This window comes from Myotis lucifugus, unplaced genomic scaffold, assembly GCF_000147115.1.
Source record: "Myotis lucifugus unplaced genomic scaffold, Myoluc2.0 scaffold_523, whole genome shotgun sequence".
Classification (NCBI taxonomy): Eukaryota; Metazoa; Chordata; class Mammalia; order Chiroptera; family Vespertilionidae; genus Myotis; species Myotis lucifugus.
In genome coordinates this window covers 256,064-264,110 of record NW_005871571.1, presented here as the reverse complement: position 1 = coordinate 264,110, position 8,047 = coordinate 256,064, and positions in this window count along the sequence as shown.

Here is an 8,047-nt window from a genome sequence, read left to right as displayed (position 1 = left end):
TCCCTGCAGCCCTGCCGCATGACATCAGCTGCAGCATCCATCTGTCTTATCCGTCCAGCGCTGTACTCGCGGTGTCCAGTCCTCCGACACACAGACTAGACAGGAGGGCCCCGTCTGGAACTCTCCAAGCTCCCCGAGACCGTGGGTGGGGGCTGTCCTGCCCCTCCCTCAGGCTCCAGGGTGACACTCAGAACCCTCCTCGTGCCTGGTGAGGCCTACGGTTGTGCCGGGTCTGAGTCTCACTCTGCTCCCTCACTCTTGCCTTCCTGAGGTCCCTGCCCCTCCTCTTCCACCAAAGACCCTGCACCCTTGCTGTTCCCTCCATGGAAAGCTGGTCCCACCCTTCGCCTCTTCACTTCTCACCTGGGATCTCTTCCTCTCAGCCCGTCAGACAGGCTCACGGATCCTTGTTCACGTTGCTGCTCCAGCCTCATTGTGGTGAGGGTGGCTCTATACCAGGGATGGCGAACCTTTTGAGCTCGGCGTGTCAGCATTTTGAAAAACCCTAACTTAACTCTGGTGCCGTGTCACATATAGAAATTTTTTGATATTTGCAACCATAGTAAAACAAAGACTTATATTTTTGATATTTATTTTATAGCCATTTAACAAAGAAAAATCAACCAAAAAAATGAGTTCGCGTGTCACCTCTGACACGCGTGTCATAGGTTCACCATCACTGCTCTATACCCTCAGGGGACTGTAAGCCTTGGAGAGCAAGGACCATGTCTGTCCTGGAACAGGGCCTGACACATAGTAGGTGCTCGATAAATAGTTGCTGATTAAGTGCATGTCCAGTAATGAACGGTTCCTAAATTCTGCTCTTTCAAGTTTTAACTTGGGAGGCGTCTGGGGAGGGGGTGTAGCTGGTGGGCTCTTCGGTACCAGTACCAGGTTAGTGTAGGTGGAAAGCCTGCTGTTAACTAGATAAGTAGTAAATGAATTAACAGATATTGGTAGTATCTGGTAAGTGCCAGGTGCTGGGCTAGCTGCTTCACATGTGTGTTCCCGTAAATCAGGCAAGGAGCAGAGTGGCAAGCATATAATCTTTTTTTTAAAAATTTTTTTTTTAAAAAAATATATTTTATTGGTTTTTTACAGAGAGGAAGGGAGAGGGATAGAGAGTTAGAAACATTGATGAGAGAGAAACATCGATCAGCTGCCTCCTGCACACTCCCCACTGGGTATGTGCCCGCAACCAAGGTACATGCCCTTGACCGGAATCAAACCTGGGACCCTTCAGTCTGCAGGCCGATGCTCTATCCACTGAGCCAAACCAGTTAGGGTGCAAGCATATAATCTTAATCAGGTAAGTTTAGAAAAGATAAAGTGGGTGATGTGTCTATATGATAATAGTAACTTAGATTCATATCACCCTTTCAGGTCGAAATCTCTTTGTTTCTACAACAGCCCTGATACTTAGGCAGGGAAGATGGGTTCATACCCATTTTACAGATGAGAAAAATGAACCACAGCGGAAGGTCATAGTCAGTCAGCGGAGGACTCACGCCTGGGTCTCCCCGACCGCCCAGTCCTTGCTGTTTTGTGAAGGCTCGTCTTCACCGCATTTGTGTTCTCCTCACCCGGCTGGACAGTGGTGAATGGGCCACTGTCCTTGCCCTCTAGGGGTTTGAAGTCCAGGAAAGAGAACCGGATTCATAAGCAGCAGAGTGGGCCCAAGTTCTCTGTCCACCCCACCGTGCCATCTGGGCCCCAGCTCAGCCCTGTCCTGGCCGTGGGTCCCTGGAGAGTTCCTTGGTCTCTGTTTGTCTCGCTGGAGGCCATCAGAGCCACCTTCCTTTGGGGCCCTGGTCCGAGAGAGCTCCCAGGAGTGGCTGTCCTTACAAGGCTGTGCTGGGCCCTGGGCAGTGGTGTGCTGAGGCCAGTTTGTACCAAAGCATGAGAGCTGATCACTGTATTTGAGGAATTGTATGAGCTGGCTGTTAGACACAGCCTTTATAAAAAAAATTGTACGCCTATAAATTTACAGTTAGAAAGGTTCTACTAGCCCTAGCTGGTTTGGCTCAGTGGATAGAGCATTGGCTTGGGACTGAAGGGTCCTGGGCTCCATACCAGTCAAGGGCACATGCCCAGGTTGCAGGCTGGATCCCCAGTAGGAGTGTGTGCAGGAGGCAGCCCATCAATGATTCTCTCTCATCATTGATGTTTCTATCTCTCTCTCCCTCTCCCTTCATCTCTGAAATCAATAAAAATATATTTTAAAAGTTATAATAGAAGCAAGGATAACTCAAAACACAGTACTTCTAATTACTTCACTATAACCTATGTGTTTATTTGTGTCTTTTATGCGTTTGTATTTATATTATACATACATAATGTTTTGGCATATATGATGGTGGCCCCATAGGATTATAATAGAAATGAAGGCTATGGTTCAGGGGGATTTTTTTCTCTGATGGGAGCAGTGTCTGGAGCTTGGCAATAGACTCCCTCTCGCTCACAGCACCTCAATTCTGAGTGCACAGATTGCACCCCAGTCCCTCGGCCACTGACCTGTTTCCTCCCAGAGAAGCTGCCCGTCCCCCAGCGCTGCATGTTCAGAGGGCGCTGCAGCCCCCAGGCCCGGCTGATGGGCTTCAGAGGACCCGGCTGTAGGTGCTCTGTTGAAGACCTCAGGTCCTGTACACGGACTCAGGCCCACGGGAGCACCTTAACCAGTATGAAGTGCCACGGCCACTCCAGTGAGAGTTTTCCCTGTGGGGCCCAGCCTGTCCCTGGACGTTGGAAACATTGTCAGGTTGTAATGGTGTAAAGCAGAGATAGTTTTACTTCTTCTATCAGTTCAATACCAGAGAGAGCCTTTTATGCCAGAGAGGGCCAGTGGAACCCAAAACAAATTTCCAAAGTCAAAACTGAAACTGTAGGCAATGTAGCAATGGTATTTGTGTATCTAAACAGAACTACACTCTCTTCATGATAACACCCTCTTTTTCCTGAACCACCACAAAGTTCCTTGATCTGACCACGGCTCCAGCAGGCAGTAGCCACCCACATGGCCATGACAGTCCCTGTGTTCCTTACCCTTCCGTCCTGGTTTCTCATTCCTGCTGACCCTCAGGCCACCGTCACTCCCTCCTGACAGTCACTGTTACAGTGATCGGCGTCTCCCCCAGCCAGTTTCTCCTCGATATTCCCACCCAGCCCACATCCCTGTTCATGGGGCAGTGTTGACAGCTCTGTGTTCTCTCTCTGACCCTGTCGGAAGGAAGTGGGGGGAGGACTTGTGGGACAGTGTGATAAAGTCTGCAGTGTGTCCAGTAATGCCCAGGCCTTCCCACTCACTCACTGATTCCCGGCATCTTCCAGTCCTGCAGGCTCCAGTCATGGTCAGTGCCCTGTACAGTTTTATCTCATACACTGTATTTTTACTGTACCTTTTCATGTTTAGTTATGTTTAGATACACAAATACCATTGCTACATTGCCTACGGTATTCAGTACAGGAACATGTACAAGCTTATAGCCTAGGAACAATAGGCTATCCCATATAGCCTAGGTGTGTAGTTGCTTATACCATCTAGGTTTCTGTAAGTGCACTCTGGTGTTCACACAAGGATGAAGTAGCCTACCGATGCATTTCTCAGAGCGTAGCCCCGTCGTTAAATGACACTTGACTGTATAATATATGTGCTGCTACTGCACTTTTCTTCCCAACTGTGTGCTTGGTGATGTCACCTTGGTAGCTTGAAATGGGCCGTAGTGAGAATGTTTACACCACAGAAATGGGCAAACACTTTAAATCAGCCCTTACCCCCTAGTTAGTTGTTTAACATTTGAAGCTCACCATGGGGATCCAGCAGCGAACAGCTCAGGCACAGCCCCTCCCTGGAGCTGGCATTCTGGTGCTGACCACTCCAGGGCTGGTCTAGGGTCCTCACAGTGCAGAGCAAGAGGGGCAGCTGCTGGGCTGGGCCTGCTGTGGTGGTTGGGGTTGTAAATGGCCCTCGAATGACCTCTCCCTTTGGGAACTGAGTTATTATCTTGCCATGCGCCAAGAAGAGGGGAAATGGGTTGAGGATAGGATGCTGTTAATTGCGAGCCTGCTTGACCATTGATTGAATAACCACACTCAGGGGACCCAGGCATCTGGGAGGCAAAGTGGTGGTGATGTCCGAGGACACGGTGAACAAGTCAACCAGCTCAGGGCTGGTGGAGGTGTGATGTCCAGGACCCAGGTGGCTTGGAGCTGTCTGGGGGAGGTGTAGGCAACAGTGGGCATGGCCTCTCCCCATGGATTCAGGGACAGCACAAGAGAGTAGAGCCGGACTGTTGAGGGGACATCTCTTTACAAGAGCGTTAGCTCTTGTCCAGTGTGTGAGCGCTGGTGGGGGAATGGACATGTGTGCAGTTACATTCATTGGAGGTGTGAGAGCAGGAGAATGGGGTGGGGACAGGGAAAGGGTCTGGATTGAAGGAACAGCATGTTTGAAGGCTCAGAGGCAAGAGCTGTCGGGAGTTCAGTCCGGCTTGGGTGTCAGAGCAAGTGCTGAACCTTCCTCAGGTCAGAGGGCACAGCATCATCTGGGTACCAGCCCAGGAGTCCTGCTACACCTCGCCTGCTAGGGGCATCGTGTTGTGTGGGCCAGCCCCTCCCCTGCACATCTTGTTATCCCCCAAGCTGCCTAATGTTCCAGCCCCGGCATCTGTGGCTGGTGGATTCTCAAAAAATATTTCCAGTTTAATATCAGACCAAACAAAAGAGAATTGGGAAGGTGAGCGTGCTGCCCTCCTCCCCCAACCCCCAATAATACCAGAAAAGCCACAGATAAAAGTAACTGGAATTGAGGTTATCCAGTGTTTTTGGTTACGTCTGCCCTTCACTTAATAGTGAAGTTTGAGAGCTTATTTCTTTAAGGACAACTCATGTTCACTTTAAGTCTGTACGTGCCAGACCCTTTTGATGCATCAATTTCTTTAATTCCCATACGGAGCCTGCAGGTGGGTACTGTTGGTCCATCTTATAGACAAGGACACGGAGTCTGAGAGCTTGAGTGACTTTCCCAAGGTCACGGTGTTTGTCAGTGGCAGGATTCAAACTAGGTGGTGAGATCTTCCTAGAATCCTATTCCCCTCCTTTATTCTATTTCCCTTTGAGGAGTGGGGGCGAGGGGATGCCCCCCTGGTCTATAATCTTAACACACTCTGCCACTCTTTGTCTGAAACGGATGTGTGTTTTTTCACCCACTTAGCTGGCTTCACTGCCCTGTGGTTTAGGGGCAAGACCTAGAATAGAATCCAGTGCCCAAACGGGCCCCCAGGCCTGCCGTCCGGAAAGCGCTAATAATAATGGCGTGTATTTATGGAGATTGCTGAACTAATAGGTCTTATTTAGGGAGTGGCAGGCACGTTGGCAGGCACGGGGCTTGAGGGAGCTGCTCAGTCATCAGCCATCAGGGACGTGGGCTTGTCATCTCCACTGTGTCCCCGAGGAGGCGGAGGCCCAGGTCAGTCATCTTGCTCGTCCAGGTCACGCCCCTGTGAGGGGTGGAGGTGGCACGGGTCCACCTTGTTCTGTCTGCCCCAGAGCCCAGCTCCCAGGCCTGCGTCCTAGGCCAGTGCCACCCTTTCCAGGACCGGGCCTGGCTGGGCCTTCGGTGTCCCCTGGCAGCAGTGACCACGTGTGGTGGGAAACAGGAGGACAGGTGACCACGTGGCCAGAAGCACAGGTGGTGCCTCCCTCTTGGTTAGAGCCTGGTGCTGAGTCTCCGGCCAAGGGCTCCGGGGGTTCATCTTCCCACTCACCTGTCTGTCGAGAGGGGGGTCTTGGGCCAGTCTTTGCAGGGACCCTCTTAGACCAGGGCAGGGCAGGCATTTTGAGGTGGCCCCTGCCCACATTGGGGGTGCATAAGGCCCCAGGCGGGCGGCATTCTGGGCTTGGCCTCTCCTCTTTGAGAGCCTGGCCTCTGGGCCTCTATAGAAAGCCCCTTCCAGGCTGCCTGCTTGGTATGCGTCCCTGCCTCCCGCCATCAGGGCTCGAGGCTGACCGCTCTCATTACTTCCCTCTCTTCATTGTTTGAAGTGGGCAGACTTGGAGAGAGCTCTAAAAATGCGGGCTTATTACTCAATTTCACTAGAAAAACAATGGTTTAAATTAAGTAGAGGAATAACAATCTCTGAAAATTGAAGAAAAATATTCCTGGACCAAGTCATTGCCCAGGACCTTTGAATTTACTTGAAAACTAAAGCGTTATTATACTTGAAGTTATGTATGTGTTACACGACCATTGAAGAAAACTTGGGAAATACAGACAGAAGGAAATGAAAATTGCTCCGCGTTCCACTACTCAAAGACCACCTCTCTCAACACCGTGGTGCATCTCATGCATTGATTTTTGGTGATAGATTTGCTCATTTGGCAAGTGTCTATTTCGGGTTTGCAAAGGGCCAGGCCTGTGTTGGGCTTGGCGGGTCGATGGGTGCCCTGCTCTTTGTTGGGCCTCGTTCTGTGTTGGGCCTTAGGCAACTCACTTGGCCCCTCTGTATCTCAGTTTCCTCATCTGTAAAATGGGATAATACTAGTCGCTGTGTCCTGTGTTGCGTGGATTTGAGGAGCAAGTACAAGGAAGCTGCTCCGGACAGTGCCTGGCCCGTGGGCAAGCAGCATTGCTGCTGGCGTGATGTCGGTCAGCTGGTCGACCTTCAGTAGCCTTGCCCTGTGGCTCTTACATGATGGCAGAGGAGACAACAACCAAAGAAATCGCTCAGATTACAGAGTAACTGCATGTCATTGATGAAAGAAGGTCCAAGCTATAGAAAAGTTGCGTGAGCGTTTATTTGAGCCAACATTTTGAGGAGTAGGATCTCAACAGGTTGAGAAAATGCTCAGGAGAGTGGCAGTTTGGTAGTTCTTTCTGTGCATTTGGAATCAAAGGAGAGAGCGTGGGGAAGGTCACGTGGAATCCATGGGTGGGGGGTTAGGGAGGTGGGAGGAAGCAAGGTGGGGAAATCACTGGGATTGGATAAAAAGCAAAACGGAGAAACACACACTTCTTTTCCGTTGGCGGGTGCGGGACAGTGCCCATTTACCACCGACAGCTCCCGGACTGCGTGCAGCAACGAGGCGACAGGAGGAGCTCGGTGCTCTTGGCTCTGGTGCCCGCGTGGGCCTCCCAGGGGCCCGGGAAGGAAAACGACTTTGACATTTTAAATGTGTGCTACCCTAGATGCGTAAGAACGTTGGGCCACATTCACTTCAGGTCAAGGTTGACCTTTGCCGAGGAAGCTGTAGGACTTCCCGCTCTGACCTGCCCGGTTAGGAATTTATGATCGGCCCATCCATCCTGCGTGGTTACTTTCGGTCACTGCGCTTGCCAGGCCTCCCCTGTGGCCCCTGAGCTTGTCGGCTCTGCGGTGCCGTCCCTTTTCGTTCCCAGTGTCACGTAAGAAGTCCTGTAAGCAAACAGGCTGATGTGATGGGAATGACTGGGGCGTCCAGGCTGGATTCTAACTTGGGGGTTGTTAGCACATAGACGGAGCAGGTGGGGCCACCCCGAGGTCAGGGGAAGCAGGAGGAGGCCAGGGGGTGGCGCTGGGAGGAGGAAGGAGAGCGGGGCCCCTGGGAAGCCCACACGCCGTTCTGCTTCAGAAAAGAGCTAGTGGTTAGCAGGGCTGCAGGCCGGCGAGAGTCCAGGGAAGAGGAGACAGGAAAGGGGCCACTGGTCCAGGCCACTTGGAGGCAGTTTGGGCCTTTGTGTCAGAGCAGTTCTGGAGGAGTGATGGGGCTCCGGAGTGGGAAAGGATGAGGGGCTGGGAGGCGAGAAGGGAGAGACGGACAGTGTGTGGGGACAGCTTCTGAGGTGCTGGTAGTGAAGAGGGATTGAGAAAAGGTGTTTCGGTTGGAGGTGAAGTTGGGGGAGGGGGACTGGGGGACCCAGGAGAAGGGTTTGTACGGATGGTCAAGACCCATGGGGCAGCTACAGGAGCCGGATCTGTAGGCGAACGAGAGAGGAGGAGGTACCAGTGTGATGATGCTGGGTGGGGGGTTTATGGGAGTAGGGGTGCTTCTTGGGAAATGGAAGAATCAGGGT